Source organism: Coturnix japonica, chromosome 4 (genome assembly GCF_054131305.1).
Source record: "Coturnix japonica strain WE chromosome 4, WE-NBRP24, whole genome shotgun sequence".
Classification (NCBI taxonomy): Eukaryota; Metazoa; Chordata; class Aves; order Galliformes; family Phasianidae; genus Coturnix; species Coturnix japonica.
Window position 1 is genome coordinate 80,283,965 of NC_140666.1, and position 25,043 is coordinate 80,309,007.

At 38.5% G+C, this 25,043-nt stretch overlaps 1 protein-coding gene across 12 annotated transcripts in view; it reads right to left on the reverse strand.

Annotated features, from left to right (window-relative positions):
• Positions 1-695: 695 nt before the first annotated feature.
• Positions 696-25,043, reverse strand: part of C4H4orf50 (chromosome 4 C4orf50 homolog) — a 67,960-nt gene continuing 43,612 nt past the window's right edge. For all 12 annotated transcript variants that reach the window (XM_085547286.1, XM_085547292.1, XM_085547289.1 and 9 more), the window contains one exon: positions 696-4,908. The gene's annotated coding sequence lies outside the window, so the exon portion shown is untranslated. The remainder of the gene's footprint in view (positions 4,909-25,043) is intronic.

Sequence of the window (25,043 nt, forward strand, 5' to 3'; positions counted from 1 at the left end):
ATGAGAAAGGCATGATTTACCAGCCTGCCAGTGGTAGCTGGAAATCTTCTTTCAACAGCATGAATGCCAAGAGCTGGAAAATGGCTTCTCAAATGCAGGAGCTCAGAGAACATGCAATGTACATTTTCCGTCTGTTTGTTGCGTATTTTACAGCAGAATCATCAGACCAAAATAAATAAATAAATAAAAAGGTACGAGCAGTGAGAGTGAGAGATCTGAGATTTCTTTCTTCCAGCAGATAAAGCCGAATCACTGAGATTCCTTCTCTGTTCTACACAACTATTGGATTTCTGGCTGTTGTGTCCTTCTCCTGCCCCCAGTTCCTGTACATTGGAAACTTGGACCACCCCTTGATATGGCAGAACTATGGACCCTAAATTCCGCAAGCAAGTAAAGGTGCATATTTCCTATTTCCTGAGAAAGTACAATAGAAAGATAGCCAATACTGTTCTGTTAACTCATGGTAATTCTGCAAAATCATCGGAATCTGAATGGCAGCTTTTCTACCAAGAGAAGCAAGAACTAAGACTGAGCAATATCCTCATTCTGGTAGCAGACCAAATAGCTAATAGTCGATGGCCCGTCCTCAAAATGGAGACTTTCTTGGTTGTCATGCAGGGATACAGTTGTATTTACAACTATATATATAAGTTCCACCACCATTTTGGAGTTAAAAATAATTAAAATTATAAAGCTTTTAATTTAAAATATGCATACATTTAATATACAAAATTGTACAAATTATACATTTAACTAACATAGAAAAATACATCTTGTTAACAAGATAAAATGTCAACATATCTTACATAATTTGTGAGAGTTATAAATCTGTGATAATCATCAAGTAGACTTTGTGACTTCATTACAATTCTGTTTTCACTCTAATTACGTTGAAAATTAATACATATGTACAATTCACATCCATGATAAATGTCTTAAAGTGGAAATCTTTATTGAAAAGTTATCCATAAACATATCAAAATCAAGAGTGGTCTCTATCATGTTACTGAAACTTCTCGGTTAGCTTCTACACTTTGACACCCAATTACAGGGTAATCATGGGTGAGAGTTTAAAACTGTTGCATCTATTTACAACCCTCTTCCTCCAAAAACACTTAGCTGGTACATCTGTCTAATAAGTATCAAACCATAAACCCCAGTCTTTTTGTGAATTCTTTGGCACCTCTTGAAATGGACCCAAACTTGTGTCCCCAGTGCTTCATGGCAACTACAACACGAGTGGCTGTGCAGAAGAGCTGAATAGCTTCACAGCAGTAGAGCTCAAAATACAAGATCTCCATACTTTATTCATTTCTCATTAGTACCTCAGGAGGTGGGGAAAATCTTTGTTTCAGTCAGTGTGAGTAGAGAGTTTTTACTCCTTACTTAATTTACATGGTTTCTTTCTCCAAATTCCAGACAAAAGACAGAAGCCTAATTTATAAACAAGCCATGAAAGTCTGTTCCATGCTGTATCTCATCTTATATACTGTGAGCTGTGTAATGATTTTCTTCTAACTATTTACATATTTTTTAAAACTTGTTTGTCATCAAAGGGAGCAAAATAGACAACCACTCCTCTGAGATTCATGCCCACTTTTTTTTCTTTTTTCCTTTTTTTTCCCTTTTGGTAGCTCTGTACCAACAAACTATTTTTAATTACTAGAAGATAAAATTCCCTCCTCCAAGCCAAAGGCTGATCAACTACTCCTAAGATCTGCTTAGGAACACCAGTGAGAACGTAAATGACCTCTCAAAGGATTTTTGCACAGAAGTGGTCTTAAGCAGGTAACGTCTTTTTCCTTCATTTTAAAAAAGACACAACCACTATTCTGAGAGCAGAGAAATACAGACATTCAGCATCCATTAGTTCACACTGCACAGTTCCCTGTCATCTTGGAATTTACATTTGCATATTCATATTCCAATAACGAGAGTCTGTTACAGACAGAAATAACACTGAACAGAGATTTATACCACAGATCCTGACGACTCCAAATCAAGGTAGGTCTTCACAGCTACTCATCTCTCTTTTCCCTTCCTATGCATTTAGAAAATGCTAAACAGAGAATATTGCTTCAATATCTATCAGATGTGCTAATATCGATCAGATTCTTAAGCCAGGTAGAAGACTGAGTGAAATCTTGGTCCTAGGGAGACCAATGGAGATTTGTGGTGCAAATATCTCATTCAGTGCTTTTAAACTTACTCTTCTTTTTTAATTCTACCTCCAACTTGCAATTATCCTTGTTAGCAAATAATGGTTTAGGCATGGATGGCAGTAGTAAAACTTAAGTTAGCTGTATTTTTAATTCACACTCTACATAAGAAACAGTATACTCTCTTTTCTAACATTTTTGTGGGGACAAAAATTCCTGTCCATAATCCTATTGCTACTGATTTCTAATGCAAATATGTTTGGGGCCAAAGGCACAATATATTTTAAAGGAACTCTGCTGAAGCAGGAAAGAGGTTTGAACAAATTTCTGTAATCCTAAGGTCTGTTTCCCCTCTGCCTCCTTAAGGCACTAAAGGATTTCCAAAGGATTAGTAGCAAAACCCAGCATGTACACGTCCCTCCCTCCACCCACAACCATAGAAAATCAAAATACTAAAATCCTTCCTCTGCAAGTTAGAAATACAGGTCAAGGTTTACACTTTTTAAAAGCCCACGAGGTTAAACATCATCCATACTTCAGTAATACTTCAGTATGGAGGTTTAACTTGAGAACCCTACGGTGTATGTGAAATATTTCCCAGCAATTGCATTATTCTGAATGTAATGTGATTATCATGCAGGAATCAATCATGGTACTTCCAAGCATATGCCATCCCACAGTAGTATGAAGAATAGAATTCAGGTTTTAAAGATTACGTAAAGAGCTGTGGAAATACATTAACCTATATTTTCAGTATCTTGTGATGCTCTATGCAGTATAGTATATGGAAATAAGTGAACTATCATCATGTAACACAGCCCACTTTGTCTATCTAGGGTGACAGAAGAAGGTTATTTTTACTTAGAATTTAGCAGTACCTCAATTCTGACTGTGAGGAATTTGGTCAAAGCGATATTGTGCATATAAAGCAATCAGAACAAAGTGCCTCATTTTGCATTCTGAGAAAGTTTTACCCAAAACAATGACATGCGTAAAGCTGTGCCCAGCCTGTCTGCCGTAGACAGAACATCTAAACAAGTTAACTTTTGCTTAGCAAAAGAAAACTGAACACACTCTGTAGCAGTTAGACAACATTTTTCACCATAACGTATCCAGAAAATAATAACTGGGATCTCTGTTTCATCTGATAATCTCTACATTTAAAGTCTTACTGTTAGTGATTTATGGTAAGACTGGAATTTTAATTCCTGATCCTCAGCCATGTGGTCTATTAATTAATAAACAGGGTTTTCCAATATTGGTAGGACAGTTTTCATATTAGGCTGTGGCAGAATTTAAAGGCAATTGTGGTACAAACCACAGAGAATGAAGCATGCTTTATATTTCTTATTCTAATCATTTTAGAATGAAATCTAATGGTAGAAAGTGTAAGATGATACAAAATGGAAAGGTTCATTATCAATATTTGTAATTCATGGGAGGATATTATGGATAAATGCTAGGAAAAAAACATGATGTGTTAGTTCAACACTTAATTCAAAAGTAAGTAGTTGGGTTTAATTGCCTGAGTTCTGTGGAAATGATGCATGTTTTCTGGTGGATGGTATGCAAAGGAAGAGAAACCTACGCACATGTCATTGCTTCTTTCTAAAAACTTGTGGTTAAACTTCAAATGTTAACGTGCCAACATGCCATCTTGTTACTAATCATAAGATGGAAATACACATTAAAGTGATTTTGGATTCCACCACTTTCTTATCCTTCTGCCTCCTTTCAAAGAGTATCTGTTATTACTGGGAGACTCAGCTTTGTAAAATCAATACATTCTACCAGCAACTTCAAGAAGAAAAAAAAGGAAAGAAACACAAAAAACAGTAGTCAGCGCTGAAAGTCCATTACAATGAAAAGGACAGTGTGGGAAATCAGTATCTGTGGTTGTTCCCACTTGGGCAACATGAGTTGCCAACAGCATTGTGCAAGCTTTTAGTTAAATAAAGAATGCACGTACCTATATGACCACTTATGACCACTTAAGTCTTTCGTGAGTGTTCACGTCTCCCTGCCCTCACAAATAGGTACTCAGGTATGAATTGGAGATATGAGTGTGTAAACGTACACTATGTACTGTAGTTGCAAAATATTTTTTCATAACATGTAATATTATACACAAATGGGTGCAGAAACACCTACTTCAGGGAAAGAATGTATGTATGTGAATACTTTATCTGAAAGTTAAATTCGGTGTGGACTATTCATGTGGTAGAATACCAATCAATCTAGAGCATTAGGACGCAGAACTTTGAAGTTCCAGATGCTTCTCTTGTGCCCATGAAGTGCATCCTCAACTTGTACATTGTAAAAATGTAGTTCTGTCTCATTTCCTGGACAGTTTATACCTTCATCTAACATGTCATCAGAAATACTGAACACCCTAACTTGGATCAAAGCCTCTTTCTGAAATGCTCAGTGCCATAGGAGGCTGAAGACATTGCATGCCCACATCAGCAGACCCATGAAGACTGAGGTCTGTGCTTAGTGTGATAACTTCGTAAAATGGATCTTCTGAGATCTTAAGAAAACAAAGCAACAAAATAACAAACCACATATCAGGCTGGCTGGCATGGTCAAGTTCCACTAAAGGATGTGGCTAAAACACGGTAGATGGTAAGTCAGTGCAGCTTCTCAGTTTTTTCCCATAATGAAGCAGTTGTAGTAATCTCCATGTCAAAGCACCTTTCGTCATTCCTTCCGAGCAGTAATTGTGTCTCTGTAACCAAAACTTTACTCCCTGGATAAGCAAAAGGAGAAAATACAAAGAGAAAAGCATAAGATAAGAATCTGTATTTCCACAGTTTAAGGAATCATTCATTACTTGTTCAAGGACAAAATAATGCATTTGGAAAGCAGTGTGCTTTGTGTGCTTCCATGCATGCATAACACAATTGCAACATTAACAGAACACATTGTGGGAACTGAATTGTTCTAAACACACCGAGATGTTTTCCAATGATTAACTGATTTTAAGATGAAAGTCACATCTTGTATTTCTCCTTTTTGCTGCTCCTTGTTGTGAACAAGTTCCATTTGTCCATTTATCAATACCAGAATGAACACTTTCTACCATCTTCCCAAAACCATTTTGTAATCCTCTTGGAGGATTGCACTCAGATAGGGTGCATTCCAGGGATGACAGCCATCAAATCCAGCATTCCAAGTAAGCCCTATCTATATGTCTCTTCCTTAGCGCAATTTCAAGTTCATCATTTGGATCATCTCTCAGGTATAAAAAGCCCGGATTTGCATTTTCTAATGAGGCTACAATTATTACTGTCAAATACTGTGAGTGATGTATTGCCTGTATTTGTTGTCTAAAACTTAGTGTCTATTGGAGAAATGTTCATCTTAGTATATTAAGAGCATGGGAAATTACATGTACATTCAAGATTCTAAAACACAGATATATTCAAATCATTCTTATAAAACTGGCTAGCAATGGAAAGTAACTGTCATTACTAAAACATATCTTATTCACTGACATTCTCCTCAGAAGAGGAAAATCAGAAAGAGGGAAAGAAAGGAGCCCTATGATCTATACTTAAGAATAGGAAAGTTTTAAGCATCAAGAAAAACAGAACAGAAAATCATGCAGAGTGAGGCAGAATAATGGGGAGGCCATCACTTTTGAACAAGCAGCTACATGGGATATTATAGAAAACAAAACCAGTGAGGTACGCAAGAGAAAATAACTGAGTCAGGAGAGTGGCAGCTGTGCAAAGGCACAACTGTGATTGCTATTGGTAAGAGGCAATTGGACTCCTTCCACACTTGCTAGTTCAGATTTCCATCTTGAATAAAAAGGTGACAAATATTCAGTCTTGTTTCATATTTAATATAACACAAGAAGCTTTCTGCAGCCTTTTTCTGATGTTATACATTATCTCCTCTGTTTTCACTGTAGGTGGATCCAAACATAAGAGTTAGGGGAGTTTCTTTTCTATTCATGATGAAATAGAGCCCCATTCTGTATTGCCAACAAAGAGTCCTTTGCAGGTCATTCTTTTCTTCAGGCAAAGAAAGGGAAGGCTTCTAGAGTGCCAGTGCCAGGCTACAGAATCACAGAATTATTTTGTTTGGAAAAGACTCATGAGATCAAGTTCAACCATCGCTTCACACTAACAAGTCTACCACTAAACTATGTCCCTAAGCATCACACCCACACATCTCTTTTATACCTTCAGGGTGGTGACTCTACCATCTCTCCGGGCAGCCTGTTTCAGTGCTTAACCATTTTCTGCGAAGAAATTCTTCCTCTCATCTAATCTAAACCTCCTCTAACACAACTTGAGGCTGTTTCATCACATCCTAAAACCATTTCACGTCTTATGAAAATACTGTTTCTGGGGATCACCATATTTTAGTATGGACAATACGCAGCAGAACATACTTACAGTTCTCGCTATCCACAGATACCAGTAATTTCACAGGACTTCAGCCACTTCCCTTTTTTTTTAATGGGCATAAGAGAGGTAATATTAAAAAGAGAAATATGATCTTGTATTCTGAACTGTCTGAAAGACAATCCTGTCCCTCCCCTTCCAATCACACCAAGTCTGACTCACACAAAGATAAGACTCTGTGATCCCGTAGGTTCTGGACAGGATCAGAGTGATGAGATCCCATGACTCTCTAGTCTCAGAAGCACTTACAGTCTGAAAACAATTATTTGCATAATGCTTCATTCCATTTTTACATGTTTTTTTCTTGAAAAATTTTGCTATCGCTTAAATTTCTAATTTTTCTCATATTCTTCACTTTCTTTTTTACTTTCTTTCTATCACCTTTGTCCTTGCTTCTTGCCATGTGTTGTTATTTATCCCTCCTTTTATTCTTCACTCCATGTCTTTTATGACCTTTGTGCTTCTTACAGTCTTATTTTCCTGACACAGCACTCATCCATCTCTTATTCTCTTTGTTTGTACCACTTACCTAAGTCATATGGCAACACAAATGGCTACTGATCTGTTGTAATTACTCTTGTCAGGGAGGATGACTGTTTTGTGAAGTGCCTGAGGCAAATAAAGAAGGTCTTCATGATGTCACTTTGACAAAGAAAAATACCAGCTAAGCATTTACAGTGCTTAAGCATGGAGGTGCAGTCACCAACAGGGTTTTGCAGCAATTAATAACCAGCCAAGCCTTTATTAACAGTGAGACTTATTTCAGCAAGGGTATCTCTGGTGCTCAGAAATCTGCTGGCTTCCTGTTCTTTGTTAGGGCTAAAGCACATGCATGAGCAGCAATGCAAAGGCTGAGCTCGTGCTCCTCCACATCACAAGAGAAGCAAAATCAATCTCAGTCACCAGCACAAAGAACTGCTAAAGCAGAAGGTCATTAAAGAAAACTGACTTCTTCACAGCACTGCAGCCTTAAAGTGAATCTTACAAAATTAAATGACATGGCTGCACCATACTCTCTAATCCAGGTTTGAGTCATATCCAACATAACAAAAATTAGTGCATTTTCATATGCTCAGTTGATGTTCTTCAATCTTTCACAACCTGTGTGCTCTCTGCATTCATTTGTTCTGGCTTTTTCTTGCCATCCTCATCTATCCTTGCTCATCATGTGCTGAGATTCCCAAAACTATAGATTCATATTAAGGACCTCAGAAGGTCATTAAGATCAACCAACTCTAATAAGCGTTAATTATGAAGCCAGACCAGGTTGTTCAGGCCTATATTAATTCAAATCTTTAAAACCTCTAAGAACGGAGAATGCACAAACCTCTCTTCTCTGGGCAACCTGTCCTACGGATGGATTGTCCCCATGGAGGAAAGGCTTTTCCTGTATTCAGTCTGAATCTCCTTTGATTCACCTTATGTCAACTGAGCCCAGCAATTCCTTACGGGTTGTTGTGAAATCTCTCCAATGCCAGCTCTTCTCATGGGTGAACCAGCCTAGGTCCTTTGGCCTCTCCTCAAAGAGCAAGGGCCCTTTCCCCATAGTATCTAAACTAACATTTTAAAGGAACCTGAGTGAGAAAGCACTGGTAATGCTATCCAAGGCCATTGCTGTGCCCTCACCAATGCAACTTGTTCAAAGGACGATGATTTAATGAATGTAATGGTAGAAACAATACTGACTGCTTCACTCTGCTTTCTGAATAATTTCAGCCAATGCCTACTGGAAACAATTCCTAATAATAACTAACATCTAATATCAAAGAACTGAATACAGTGTAACAACTGAAAAGAATTCATGCTGAAAAATATAAAAGAATTACTCTGCTCTGTTTTGACCATTACCAATCATCATGTATTATCTCTACTTTGACATCACTGAGGAACTATTGGCTTTTACCTCTGTTCCAGAGCTACAGCAGCACAAAGGAAAGAAAATGTCAGGCAAAAAGGCTTGTGTTGTTCTTCAATATTTGATAATGTACTTATAGATATTTGATCAATCAAACATAACGGGCATTTAGTCTTTTATATATATGTTAATTACAGAAAATTAAAGGTCTGTGGCATGCACGCCTTATTAGGAAACAATCTACCATGAAATATTTTATGCACATCTGAGATTACAAATTAAGTTTGATTACTTGCCTATAAAAAAACTGTTGAAGAAGAGTAATTGCAGGAAAGGAAGTGTTAGAAAGCTGCTTTTTGCCACAATAAACGTGGGATCCCTCAGCTTTACAGTAAATAAATATTGTTTCAACAAATGCATTCTGATCTCTGTAAAAACATTTGATTTTTGTATTTGGAAAAATAAAATCAAATAGTACTCCGTGGGATCCTATTTATGATTCGCTGTTTATGAAGGTAGTTTCTAATTGATGGAGTTCAGGAGGTGTGAATCTCATTAAAGTCTGAGTGAAGATGTATTGATCGCAATTAAAAGCTAAGGCCAACAGAGCTTGGCTGTATATCAGAGCAAAGGAAAAGCTATGGCAACTGCACCCCAGAGGAAAAAACAATCAACTAACCAGCCACGGCTATTAAAAACCATAAATGAATTATATTATCTTCTGTTAGAAAATGAAATCATGGTGATCAAATTTTTTTGTGGCCAATAAATATATTACATACTAAGAAGTTTTGCATTCATGGATATGATTCAGTATTGTTGCTCTGACTTTATGTCATTGTCTCTTTCCAAACTAACACAGTAACTCTGGAAAAATGAGAATTCATGCAGTGACGTATGATCTTTGTTTTAACCAAACTGTACACAAGATAAACTAATTTCATTAACAGTTGAATCTACATTATGCTCAATAAACAGCATATGAGTAGTGCTATTTATTGGTATGGAACTCTTCTGGAAATTGTTACACATTCATTTTCACACTGTTTGGAGAAGAGCAATTTAGGAGTGTTCTTTGGGGTAGAGCAAACAGGAGTTCCAAACCTGCATGGACAGTTGAATTCACTGCTGTGCTGAGCACCATCCTGGAAATTTATTTCATCTACTGTTTAATATATAGGAAGAATGTATTTGCTTTCAAAATATCTTCTACAATAACATTTCTGTTAATACCTCTTGTTCTGGTGCAAGACACTCAACTCTGACATGCAAATGCATATAGAAGAATCCTGACGTGTATCCTGCTCAACAAATATTGCAGAAATTTGCAGGCAGGCAGCAGTAACAGATGAACTTACGAGATCAGTATATAACCCATAGTCTTGAAAAAGCAGCCAAAGCAGCCAGATTGCCAGCAAACTTAGGGTGAAACATGCTGATATGAAGCAGTCCAAAAATTGGAAATGACAAACTAAGAAGCCTTGAAGTCTGATCACAGCTTGTTGAGAAAAACACATGTGTGTGTGTGTGTGTGTGTGTGCGTGTGTGTGTGTATGAAAGAAAAATCCAGCTGGATATTTTTTTTAAGAAAAAGAGTTCCCCCAGTACAAGCCCTACTTAAAGACTGTCCCTATTCCAATTTAAAATAAGAAACAATGAAAAAACACCTTTGTACTTAAAGCATCTTCCACAAGACCCTGTTTGATTTTGCTGTACAAACATCACTCCCTCCAAAGCTTTTGGTAGCCTTGAAAATCTACTGGCACTTATTAAGTATGGGGTCCTTTTCTGCTAAGGTAAACTGAGAACATGAATTTAGTGTTATTTACATCACTTTATATCTCTTATTAAGACTTATTATGGAGTTGAAGGCTAATACAAATGAGTTAATCTCTGACTATATGAACAAGAAGAGCATGACTCCTCCAAATATGCAGCATGGCACCTACACACATGCGTTAGCATCATAATACACCTAGTTACAAACAGAACACATGTGTTTCTTCCAGCTGTGAACATACAATGTGCAAGTTGACACATCACTTTCCTGCAGCCCTAAAGTCAGTCTGCAAAAGAATATTCAGCTGCATTATTTCCGAACACTGTGTCTGAAGGGCCACTCCTTTTCCTTACTATTTCTCAGGGAGTATCTTTAACATCACAATCTTAACCATAAGGTTCTGCTGGCAATGTGCAGTCCAAGTTTCGCAGAAATGGAACTGATGTACTTGCAGTAAGTAACAGTTACGAAGCCTCCAAAAACATGTCTCATTTGCTGACTTTGATTCATTGCAGCAAGGCACTGCAAACTGAATCAACAGACAATGAGAAAATCATAGAATCATCAAGGTTAGAAAAGAACACTGAAATCATCTAATCCAGCTGTCAGCCCATCACTACCGTTGTCCATGAAATCAAGTCCCTCTACCACATCTCCACATCTTGTGAACATTTCCTGGAACTGTGACTCCACCACCTCCTGGGGCAGCAGCAAACTCTACCTCCATGCATGTCAGTGGGGAATGCTAGGGAAGACAAGGAAGTAAGCACAACCACGAAAATCTGAAAGACCTGCTGGGTGAAGAGAATATACCTATTGTGAACAGGACAAGATTCCTTGGAATAAAAGCCACTGGAGTTTTCCAGTTTTGAAACTGCTGTCATTTTACTAGATGATCTTTTAAGCAGACCTATTCACATTGCATAGAATCATAGAATCATCTGAGGTGGAAGGGACCTTTAAAGGTCATCTAGTCCAACTTCCCTGCAATGAACAGGGTCACCCACAACTAGATCATATTGCTCAGTGCCCCATCTAGCCTGACCTTGGATGTCTCCAGGGTTGGAGAAGATTACCACTTTGCATGGATAAAGGCTATTCAGAAGGGTCACATTCATCTAAGCCACAGCAACCTTTGTGCCAGAGGGGCACTGTCAATGTGTCAGTGCTGCCTTCAAATATGGGACTGCTTGCTGTCCTTTGGGAAGTTTGATGAACTGGGAAGCACCACAAATGCTCTGCAGAAAATCATTAATTTAAATTATTTGAATTAGGAGAAGAGACACACGTTTTCTTTAAAATTCAAGGTCGTTAAGAATGGATTTATCAGTATGACACAAGGTTTTATGACTCACAGGAGACTAGGAAAAATCATCAGCAGAACTGCTTATTTAGAAAACTATGTTTAGTCACCAAAGACACATCCAGAATTATTGCAGTCTCCTTAAACACTTTTTAAATTGCTGCAACAGTGCTGTAGCAGTAACAAAGAAGTATCTCCCCCTTAAATGCACAGTCATGCAAGTAGCTCATCAGCAGATTTTCTTGCTGTTGTCAGCATAAGAAAAATGGGCAAGCCAATTCACATTTCATCAAGGTATTTTATTATCCTACTATCCCTCCAGTCACACAGGGGAGAATTATGAATGCTCATCCAGAACCAATTATGTAGCACTTGAGGCTAAGGATTTTATTTTTTTAAGTAAAAATCAAAACAATATTACTACAAGTCCATATGCCGGCCAATAGCAAATCATAGACTTCCTGTGGCTGATTCCTCACCCTGATGCTCAACCAACCTACAGGAGATTTGAGTGTCAGCCTGCCCAGCCCTGCCTGACAGAGAGAATGGGTGACAGCCATGATGAGGCAGCACTGCAGGGGCAGCACCCACAGACACCCCACAGCAGTCCCCTCATTACTGGAAAAGCCTGAGGAGCAACAGAGAATTTTGGTCTACTAACTGCAGCATATTGTTACTGCAGCATATTTTAATGCAATGCCAGTAGTAAAGACCAAAGTGATTTTATCCCAAATCCAACTGCTTGAAAATTATTAATGGAAGAAAAACATTTGTTATTCCCATCAATATTCACAGAGGCAAAGCAAGTTTCCCTGGTCAAGTTTTACTCCTGTAGTGGAGAATTCAGCTTATGACCCACATAGCAGGAAGTCATGTTTCATTACAATCTTGTCCCCTTGAGCACTGGAAAATTTGGAAATCAGACAAGATGAACACAGTGGCCCAGATTTTCTCTGTCATTCGGGCAGTTTTGCATTGCATCATTAGTTCTAAATCACCCTAAAGGGACCATCAAGCTTGTTGTCTACCAACCTCCGGCTTCATGGCTAGAAAAAACAAGAACATGTTCACCTTCAGGGCCCCCTGACTACTGAAACTCCACTCTGAAGCTGTAAATGTTTAGCATAAATTACAACAAATTTTAGGCTTCTATAACCTACTGAATTATAAGGGCATGCTCAGGACGAATAAATGCCAAGATAGTTCTCATCCACACAGTTTGAATCAGGTGGTTTACTGGGTATGGTGGTGATGGGCAGATAGTTGGACTAGCTGTTCTTAAAGGTCTTTTCTAACCTTAATGATTCTATTATTCCAATATCTTTACTCAGATACAGACATCAAGGTCAGTGATAAAGCAAGCATGGAAAAAAGAACTAAGCATAAATATGTATTTAATCTGCCTTTACAGTGCCATCTTATCAGCCTCTAGGCTTTCTAGAATAAACACCATGAGAGCAATGGGGATCTGTAGACCATTTGACAATGGACGGCCTGGTGCTACGTGAAGAGCTGAATCCCAGCTATAGAGCTATGTGAAGGTAGGCACTGCAGCGCATCAAGATGCCTGACCAAGCACACAGAATTATGTGTATGGACTTAACCAGTAGATCACAGACCAGTGCAGAGATGGTGTGCAACTAACAGAGCCACTAGGGCCATGTATGTCTCTCTTCATCCTCTCTTTCTCCTCCCTGAACTTTAGATGCACTATATTTAAAGCAAGTGGACATAGGATCTCAACAGCCAGGTGCTGACACATTAGGGTTTCCACATGGGATTACTAAAAGCAGTCAGAAAAAAAATTCACAGAACATTCAATTTTGATGAGGCTGCAGGATTCACGCCTGATTTCCTGCCAGGTCCCCTCCCCTGGTCTTCAACGGCATTTCTGGCAGGTTGACAGAGAGTGGGAGTTTGAAAGAAGTTATTGCTCCAGGATCGCCTCAGAGATTGCAGAACTCCTAAGCTGCTGGCTCCTCTACAGATCTCATTAGGCAGGTTGCCAAGAAACTCAGAGTGGAGTATCCCTGCTCACAGATTCTGAGGCTGCCAGCTCCCTGTTAGCCCACCAGGCAGAAAGACAAGGAAGACGAGTGTGAGAGCTCTGGAAATGTGCAACTCCCTGGCACCCTCATCAGCCAGAGGATCCAGACAGAGAGCCTTGAGCTGCAGACCCCAAAGTTTCTAATGCCTTCAGTTCTAGGTGTTGAAGAACTCAAAAAAATATACACTTTGTTTGTTTCAAATCAGAATAAAGCCAAATTAAACAAATCTATCAAAATCCTCTGCAAAACGGAATGATCTTTTTCCATTCTCCACCACTTAAATAACAGGCCATTATGACTGGTCTACAGAACATCCCAGGGTCCAGATGCTTAAACACACAGACTGTCCTATTGCCTAGCAATCTGCACTTTCACCATCTTCACAGCCTCTTCATTCTTCCCTTTTATCACAGGTACTAATTCCCTCCCTATTTCATTTCCAAAAGCAAACTCTTCAGGGAATACCACGTTTTATGTTTAATTGGGAAAGCACCAGATCTATGTAGCCATAGAACTAATAATAATAATAATAATAATAATAATAATAATAATAATGTATACAAACAGCAAAACTTTAAAAAGACACTAATTTCATGTGAGCACATAAGCTAAGTTGAAAAAGATTTATTTTTCTCAAATTCCTATAATCACAAAGCCCTATATCAGGTCAACAGGCTTATGTAACAGTGATGCATCAGGCTCAGTGTCCCAAATTAGATAGAATATGCTGTGACTGCTACATAACCTTGTGTACTTGTTCATCAAAGGCTCACATGCATCTATTTTCTATTTAAGGAGACCCACTGAAATCTCAGCCTTAAATTTTCCAAAGACCTGTAATTGTTACACATGTTCTCAGCCTGGTGCTTGCAATCAAACACGCTGAATCATTTTCCTGAGGCTTTCCTCTCTCTCTCTATTTTTTTCACTCCCATATTCACTAGTACCAATCAATTCCATTGCAGTTTTGCTTCTAGAAAGAAAAGATTCACACCAGTTATGTTTCAACATATTCTTTCAAGTTCAGTTGTTAATTCGAATGTTCACTCCATTTATTCTTAATGCTGTTTCTTGTTCCTCCTTTTCCTTTAATCTTTTCCATTTTGTCATTCACCCACAAACCATTCCGCTGAAATGGCCATAGCCCAGGGACATTGTACTTCTTCACAGAACACAGCACCAAGGAGACTCTATCCAGACTGGGAAGTTAAGAAAATCTCTGTATTATATCTAGGACAATATAAGACAGTATATGAAAGGGGAGAGGACTCAGATCAACAGCAGGTGCTCAGTTCTCAGACTGACATGAAGTACACATCCATGGCAAGCACTCATACTTGAGGACAACACAGTTGATTTACTATTGTAGTCATTATAGTGCTTTATTCATCTACCAAACACATGTGGATATCTATGCAAATCCCAATTCTAGACCAAGTAGATAACTCCAATATGCAATTCTGATCTCCAGCTGGCATGTAAATGAAACCACTGACTTCTATAAATATTCTAATATTTTATGGTTAAATCGAAGACGATGCACTAGGAGCTAAGTGTACAGCTCATGCCTGCAGCATTAAAGACCATATCAACAATAGCACCAAAGAAACAAGCAGAAACTTTTCTGGCCAAAAAATTAGCATGACCATCAAGCACAAAGCTGGAAGGTCAAATAGGATTTGGGATGTAAATGGGCAGCTGACAGACAGGAAGTTCTACCACATCTCTCAGGGCACTTACTCTGAGTAGCATGTGTGAAATAGAGTTTCCCCAGAACTACTACTGAGTACAAGGCTTTTCAGAAGACACAAGCTATTCTGTAGGTAAAGTTTCCACATTTCCTTTTACATTTGCTTCCATTTTTACTACAAAGTAAAATACTGACACTAAAACAGGACAAAAATATGATACCAAGCTCACCAAAACCAGTGCACTTATCTGCAGGAGTATACCTCCAAAACTTTCTAAATTTGCTTCTGTAATAACATCCGGCGCATGACCTGTTAGGTTTAATCACATAGTAGGCATTTTCCAATAGGAACAATTTTATGCTCAGTTAATATATGCAGTGCTATACTAAGCCCAGCTAATCAACACTATCTGTTCTGCAAATAGGAAAAAATCTGTATGTCTATCACACCCCATCACCTTTATCCACCCACTTCAAGTAATTAGTTTCAAAGACTTTCCAACTCCATTTACATAAAATACACCCTCCTCTCCTACAGCTTGTTAATGCATTTGACTAATTTTTCAAGGAGCTCTTGCAGATAACCACTGACAATAATTTCCTTGTCATCTTCAACAGATCTGCAAGCCCGTGGTGCAAGAGTTATTCACAACCAGATAACCTCTGAATCTCTCTGCAGAGAGGAGGCTGTGGATGCAGATGACCTCTGCTTTTTTAAGCAGATATGAACTGGCAGAAAAGGACACTTGTCAGTGCACATAAGGATCAGATAGATTCACTGGAAAACCCTTAGAAGTGGGAAGTTCAGGCATTTACAAGAGGAGAAGCAGGTGGATAAATCCAGAAGAGATTTGAGGGGTGGGCATCTTATGGCCAAAAGATATGGTTACTACTAGGTGCTTTCAGGCAGGACTTCAACTGGTATTACTGGATCAACAAACACAGACGTAGGCTGATGGCTTTAGCAGCTGCAAAAGAATTTGTGAAGTTCAGTGAATGGGCTTGATCTTGCAAATATTCCTCCTGCATATCCATTCAAGAGTGTTGAAACTGAGTGTATTCAGGAGACAGAAGATTAGCCTGAAGTGTCAGGACACAACAGTCCTGTTGGCAACCAGCTACTGCAAACAGTTGCGTAAGCTTAAGAAAAGCAAGAGCAATAGTTCTGAATGTCTGCTCTTACCATTATATTTTCATCCATTCCATGACTGGGCATATATTAAGCAGCTTGCAAACTTGTAGCGAGTGGAGGGAACAATGTGGTTATTTATAAGGCAGTTAACCTTTAGGGTTGACCTTCGTATTAACATTAAACCAGCCTGCTTCATGTTCAGAAGGGCAGTATTTTCATCATTTGGAAAACTAGAAAATATTCCAGAGCTATCTGTGAAGACAGCCAGAAAGAGGTTTTCATCCCCATCCTATACTGTACAAGAGAAGGGATCCTGGGACAGCAGTGAAGCACAAGCAGACAGTGGCACAACAAAACCGCTCCAGTAAACAGGCCAGGGTAGGAGAGAAAAACAAAATTATTTTGTGTTATCCTGACATGGCAACTGTTCACTGCCAAATATTCCCACCTACTTTCTGCTGACCCAAACATACCACACCTGTCTTTGTTCAGAAGTTACTGCCAGTATCAGCTAACACCTGGAGCCCCAGCAATATCATTTATCCGGTACTAAGCTGGGACTGAAAAACTGGAAACAATGGCTGGCATGCTACCATTTTTCTGACCTTATCTCAGTGTTTTCTTGTTTCCAGGGAAATTCACAGAACTCATGTAAAAAAAAAAGGTCCCTGTTATAATGGGAAAAATACATTTTTATTTTTAGATATGGTTAACCCATCCATTAAGAAAAGAACACAATCAAATGAAACTTATAGGACCAGTGGCACTGACATAGGATAAATACACTGGTGTCGCTGACTACATCTGCAGAATCAATTAACTGGAAGTACAAGATGCTGCTGTTTGCAGAGGTCCTGGGCTGCTTTGCTTAGATTACCATGTACCTCAGCAAGCTATTTCATAGTAATCATAGAATCATAGAATTACCCAGGTTGGAAAAGACCTTGAAGATCATCAAGTCCAACTGCAGCCTAACTATAGTACCCTAACTGTAAAAACCCTCTGCTAAATCATATCCCTGAGCATCACATCCAAATGGCTTTTAAACACATCCAGGGATGGCTATTCAACCACCTACCTGGGGAGCCTATTCCAGTAATATGTCACACATATCTCATATGTCTTCATTATGCCTTCTCTAATTTGTTCAGTGGATTCAAAATTGACATCCAGAGAAAAGACTGTGTGAGCCAAACCCTGCTTACCACACACCTTCAAAAAACACAAAAACAGTAAAGGAACCTTCATTTTGCTTCAAAGAGAATATATGGTGGTCCCAAATTGCATATTAATGCCGCAAATTATTCAAAATCACAGCAGGTAACAACAAACATTTTGTTATGCACAATTATACAGCTTAAACATGAAAAGGCATAAAAGGAGAATAATTAACAGCTAGAAAAAACAGAGTTAAGTTAAATACCAATACTGCTATTTCTTCTGCATTTCATTTATGGATGGCTCATGCTAATGTGTGTGCCCCAGTGGTGCAAGTGGTAGGAATGCCGAATCCCCCCTGTGGCACAAGTGGTAGAAGTGCCGCTCTGCTTCACAGGAGGCTCGAATCCCAGGGGGTTGGACTCGATGATCTCTAAGGTCCCTTCCAACCCGCACGAGACTATGATACTATGATGATGATACTATGATGCTATTAATCATCAGCAGTACAGAACCCAGACTCAGGAGACACCAAACCTCAGAGATTCTCAGGTACTTCTCCTCCTTAGAAATCTGGCTTCACTTGAGCAATCAGGAGACAAGAGGGGAGACTCCATCTACTTCCAATTATCTTGTTCTCAATGGGAAAACTTGGAGAAAAATTTGAGGTAGTTCACACTCCCCTCCCTTCTCCAGGGCATTTGTCCAGTACAGGTTCAGTACCTCACAGACTATTGTGGCAAGAAATTTCAGCTTCATTTTCTAAATGAGAAAAATGAGGTCTAGTTGAAGACAAATGCCCTTTGTCACACAGGAACACTTCTTGGGACTAATTAGCACTTCTTTTATTCTGCTGTCTGACTCAGCACACTGTAAGGCATATTGTTTTTTCTTCAGTTTCACCACAGGAACATGGACTGGGGGAAGTCGGGATTCAAGTATCTATGGTCAGAGTTCTTACATAGCAATTAAACAATTATAGTAAGAAATAGTTAGAAAATAAAGAAGGAAAAAATCACAGGTTTCAGCACGGTACAGATTCTTTCTCTAAATCATGAAACATAAAGTGAAATATAATAATTTAGGAAGCCTAAAAAGAAGATGCAACACATAACTCCTTGGAAAAGTTATGCACCATTTCTGTGGAGAAAATTAAACTCAAAAATATATATAAAATATAAATACCTGGTGCAGTGCTCTTTAACTTCTTTAACAGATGACCTTCTCTCTTGACTGAAGGCCTCAGGTTGGAGATAATACATCTAATATATCATCAGCTCTAGCTCAGACATTTCCAATTCAAATTTTATATCTCCCCAGGTAATCATTATTTAGCAGTACAGAAAAGACACTTCAAATCTTCTTTACACTCAGCAGTCAGTTTATTCTAAGTGGTATGAATTAAGGGATTTGGTAAGATCACGGGGAAAAGTAGACCTTCATGGAATGCGTGAGCTAATTTTCAAATAAAATAGTTACTTCAATATAATTTTCTTCCACCCTTCTTCACCCCTATAAAAGCAGATCTCCATGTGATGTCTTCACAAGACTAGAAAACATCACTGGGACACAGTCAGGTCAATTGGTGTGCGCCAGTGGAGAGCAGCTTGGCTAGTCAAGGCCTCTTCCATGACTCTTGCCTGAGCCTAGGCAGCAACAAGAAAGAGAATAACCCTGTGTCCTTTCTATTCAGACCCCGAGCCAACATTTTAACTTGCAGTGCCAGACATCAGAGTTTATTCCCTAAATTATTTGAGTCAAAGGGATGTGAAGGCTCTAATTAACCAAATCACACAGATCACAGAATCACAGAATTACCCGGGTTGGAAGGGACCTCAAGGATCATGTAGTTCCAACCCCAAATGTTGCATCCTGTATGTTTGCTGGAACACATGAAGTTGCTGAGGATCTCCTGGCTGATTATTATGCAAATTGTACAGTCTTGAGCCTGAGAAAGGGCACCCAGTTCTTAAAGAATGATATCAGACCACTTCACAGCTGCGTTTTGGATATTCACATTTCTTATGATGACACTATGTTTTCTTCCTCTGCTTCAAAATACGTAAACCTCTATCTTATGTAGAAGCAGCGGTGATAGATACACAGATTCCTTCCCAGTTTCCTCCATCATTGCCCAAGGGCCTCAAGCACAGATATGGGTGTTTAGTTACCCAGCTGGTTTTATCACCCGACTACTCTTGTTATACGAGCTTTCTTACTGCTATATATCAACCCTTCAAACGCACTCAGCAGTGCTCTGCTTCTGACTTATAGTTTTGTAAGAATAATAGACATAAGAGACTCCCCTGTATTCAATGTATCGACCTCATCTCTGACAGGAAGAAGAAGAATGTGGATACTTCTCTGATCTTGCAGTCCCTTGGTTACATGGAACAAGTGATTAGGTTAATATCTATATGAATAGGACATTTTCAGGGGGCAGACTGTTTTATCCACTGAGATTTCACACCAAAAGGAAGTGCAGGGGGAACATTTGGTTTTATTTCTGTAAGTCTAATGTTATTCAATCAGTTTACATAACAGACATCTTGATATGATTGTCCTGATGCTGGCTGCAAGAATTAACTGCTTTGCCTGTCTTCCACCTTCCTGAGAGCACCAAAGATTTTGAACAAAAAACCAATGTGAGCAAAACAAATACCAACCATACCATTTCCCACTAATTTCCCACCACTTCTTTTAAGTTCACATCTAACTACAATGCAAAACTACATTTAAGAATACATATCCAGCAAAAACTGCCTCATTATGTGATTTGCAGCTGGCTAATGCAAAAGTCATCTGGGTGACCTGGAGGAGGGGGCATGCAGAACTTTGTTTCCGCAACTGCAAGCTGTGTCTTCTACCTGTTTCCTCTTTTCCTGAGGAGAGCTCATTTCACAGCCAAACTCCTTCGCTGGCTCTTGAGTTTGAACAAAACTACCTTTATTCTGGGAAGGAAAGCAGTACAAATGGAATTGCTGAAGCAAAAATATTCCTTCCCCTCTTTCCCCTGCAGAAGGCTGTTAAGATGGGTGCTCACCCTGCTCAGGGTCTGTTTCAACAAAGCAAGTTACACTGATCTGGCTTATTACAGCCAGAGAAAATGGAAAAGCTCTGGTACTCTTCTCAGACAATGAGGGGTTTCCATTGTAGGACTGCAGGCTCATGATAGACTACAACTTTAACTCTTTCTTTTATTTCTCTGCCTTAGGCATGAGTGCTTTCACAGTCTTAGCCAGGAGCTTCGAGTACCCAAATACTGCACAGTTTCATCTGGGCTCAAGCCAATCTTCACCACACAGGCAAATTCAATTCAGAAATCTGCTGTTTCTTCCCACACATAAATTCTCATTGTTTTGTCAACAATAAAGGTCCCTACGACAGATCAGCATTAAATCCCACTTGTTCTCTATCCACACCCTGATCTAGCCTTTTCTTCTGAAAGATGAGTTCCCTTGTCCATACTAACACAAAACTATATAATTCAACAACTGTATTTAACTGTTTGGACTTTGCTCAGATTCAAAGAATTCATTTTCTGTCTGTATTCAAAATATCCAAACATCTGCATCCAGGAGTACCTTCACACATGGGTTCAGTTCTGAGTCTTTTGAAGGTGGGACTGTAGACTGCAATAACCAAGCTCAACGGCATCATTGACCCATTCCATGCAAATTTAGCTTTAAGTGTCAGCATTTCTCTCACTCCTCAAGCCCAAAACTAATCCGCATGAGATTAAGTGCTCCCTTGATGGAATTACGCATAATATTAACAAGGGTGCTGGTTGCAAACTCCACTCAATTGTTTTATTTATACAGTTAGCCAGATCCTTCAGCATCTTGGCTTTGTTAATGCAAAGTTACTATAGCAACCTCTCTGTGACCCACATGGTCCTGATAGCAGGGAAGAGCTGATAGCTGAGTTACTGCATTTATGACCTTGAATAGCAATACTAAAGATGCATGGTCTATGACATTCATATATGCCATACTTCCTCATCATGTTATATTTATTTCCTTTTATCATCTTTTCAAAATACTTTTGTCATTAAATTCTAAACTACTGCATGTGATACAACAGATTAAGACAACATCATTTAAACTTGTTTCTTCTCTACTCTATGTTCAGCAAAGAATAAGACTTGGACTTGGTAAAGTCCAAAGACTATTGTGCATTTCACAGTATGGTCAATCAAATTAATATCATTTTATTAAAGTACTTTTCTCAATTTTCAGATGATATACAATTTATAAAAGCAAATCCAGGACCAGCTAGCCAACTGATGGAATACCATGGACAGAAATAACATTATTCTTTTCCTGTATTCATTTTTATTTTCTTCCTTAGGAGGCTGAGAAGGGCTTGGCAGAAGACTACTACAATATCATAACATGTCAAAATAAAACTTTACATTTTCTTGACAGGTTCTCATCATACAATGGATGTAGGCCGGGAGAATGCTGCACAACCAGCATCACCGTCACATGATAGTAATGTAGTGTAGATGGAGATAGTGAAGAACAGCAGCGATTTTTTTCTTTCCTTTGCTGGAGTGTCATTACAACACACACTCAGAATGACAAGCACGTGCTTAGTTTTAGCCTGCATTTCCTTCATTACTACTGCACAAACTGTTTGAGCATGCACACATGGTTTTAGATCAGAAATGTGTGGGCAGCTCTATCTGGTTTTAACTGCCTCACATCCAGGGCAGACAAGAAATTCTCATTCAGATCAGGGCTTCAAGCGAGACTTAAGTAGCATATAAGTCATACAGCAACCTTCCAAATAGACATGAAAATTTGTCTCTGTGAGACAGTAAATAAATGTTCATTGTTTTCTCTTGAGCAAGTTCCTTTTTATATTTTTTATTTTTATATATGTCATGCTAACATAATTCTTCTCTGCGCCAATACTTTCTCCCAGAGGCAACAGGATTATTTTTCTATTTTCAAGCAGGAGGGAAATGGAGTTTCAAAATGCATTGCCTCAAAGTCATACACCATAAAAATATCCTACCAATATCAGTGGAGGAATTGACAGGGATGAACTAAATCCACTGTAAGAATCTTCCATCGCTGTAGTTTTGACACAAAATAGAGAAGCATTTTTGTCCTTGTAGTTTCATAAATAAGGCAGTAACTTAAGACGTTCTTAGACTGAATAACTCTGTCAACCAGAGAACAGCTGGGATTTTTCAGGTTTTTGGTTAGTTGTTTTTTAGCTTTGTTTGATTTGTTATGATTGATGATTTAGCTAACAAAGAATGTATCTTATGTATTTGGCTTTTTTTTTCTTTTCTTTTTTTTTTTTTTTTTTTTTTTTAATAAGAAAATTTCTTCTATTGATATCTCTAGACAAGACAGACAGGATAGGTCTTCACAGTGCAGTGAAATATGTATCTTTATTAGTCCCCAGCCATTTTCCAGCAAAACCGCCAATTCCAAAGATACCTGCATAAGACTGGTGGCAGGGAGCAGTAGGGAAAACAAAATCCATTATATTGGCTTCATCCACCTGCTTTCCCAGTATTAAAAGAGTTCTACTTTATTTCAGTCAACTTGCATAATTGACAGCAACCCAAAAACACTCACGCCATATGTCTAACTTCACACTTGTAACACTCTGACTTATTTCTCTTTGATATATTAAAGCTTTTAGCTAAGATTTTAAAAACTTGTCTTCCTTAGTCCAACAGCTATATTTAAATGACCTGCTTTATAAAAGTGCTGAGTATGTCACACTGTCACAGAGGTCTAAATGTTGCTTAGTTTTATTTCATGGTGGTCTCATATGTGATGAGTTAATCCTGAGAAAGTCTTAGACCCTACATTTTTCAACACTCAGATAAACCTTCAAGGATATATTTTCCTATGCTCCTAGCATAAGAGAAATGAGAAGGGGTTTTCTGGGGAGTCCATCACCACTGAATTGCCTTTGAAAGTGAATGTTTAATCTCTCCAGCTAATATGATTGTACATCAGCTCTTTGCACCTCTTTGCACCCTCCTGTGTTCCAAGCCCTTTATTTTAATTGACTTCAGAAAAGGTTTTATTAAAGAGGGCATTTTTCTGGCTAGCAATTAAAGTGTATCAACATCATTTCTGCAGTTCTCCTTAGAAAACCAGCTTGTCTCTTATCATCTGCAGAAGAAAGACAGTCTTTAAAAGCAACACAAGGACAAGAGAAAATATCCACAGATGTATCTGTATCTTCTAATATAAGTTTTGCCTAAACCTTCCAAACTTATTACTGTACTAAAGGTTTCAAGGCTTTTTGCTAATAAATCTAGTTTAGAAGACTCTAAAGTATATTATCTGAAGCATGCCTAGTAAAAATCCCTGGTGGTGCCAAGTCTTTGTGTTTTCCCTCACCAAAATTTGTGTTTACAAGTAGCAATGCAGAGACACTGTCTACATATTAAAGACGGCTTTCTGTGTCAGACTTGGGTCTAACCAAGAACAAGAAAACTGGGTTCATCTTCTTTATCCACTCCAGGCTTCTTAGGAAATGCTGGGAAAGTCACTTGTCCTCTCTGTGTCCTAACTGTCCCCTTATAAAAACAAGGATGTGAAAACTATTCCCATATTTAAATACCTGCTTAACCCTCAGATAATCTAGTCCTTTAATTATGCATTCTTTTCTATTGAACTTAATGGAATTCCATTGTATCTTTAAACATACATTTAGGCAACTTGGTAATGTGGCATTAAAGTGTGCATAGAGTATTTGCATCTCTGTAGTGATATGTTAAGAAATGTATATTATCATTAACCAAGTCAATATTTGCTTTCTTAAACCCCAGGCAATCAAGTCTGTTCCGCCTTTGCTGAAGAATCAATGTTGTACTTGGCCACGTGTCCAAATTGAAGCCATTAATCTCTCTCATTTGTCACCTTCAGATTAAAGTGGTTTTGAAACCAGAGAGAGTACAGCTTGCTCTCAGCACTGGAACAAAGCTGCAAGGCTCTCAGAAGGCTCTGCTTACGTGTAAAGGATATGAATTGAGTGTTTTATGAATAGCACCATAAACAAGATGGAAATTGCCTGTGTATACATGCAAGCTTTGCTCTCACCAGAATTATGATCCGTAGTTTAATTTTTACTTTAACAGGAACTATTTTATTGCTAATAAGAGCAGGCAAGTAAGTACTTAATACTCCGTTAACAGCAAGTAAGTTTTGGTCGTGTTTTTTGAGACTGTGTGATTACAAGAACAAAAACTACATGGCTGAAAGTACTTGGCTACAAAATTTCCTCGTTTGTTTTAGTCGCTGTTGATTTTGTTATTGGCAGAGGGTTTGTTTGTTTAGTTGGCTGCTTTGGGTGATCTAGTAAATGTGTATGTTTGGTGGCCCTGCTTGGCAGGGGGGCTGGAACTACATGATCCTTGAGGTCCCTTCCAACCCAGGTCATTCTGCTATTCTGTGATTCTGTGATTGGGTGGTTTGTTTTGGCAAACAATGCCTTTTAAAGGAGCCTCCTCTTCTGTGAAAC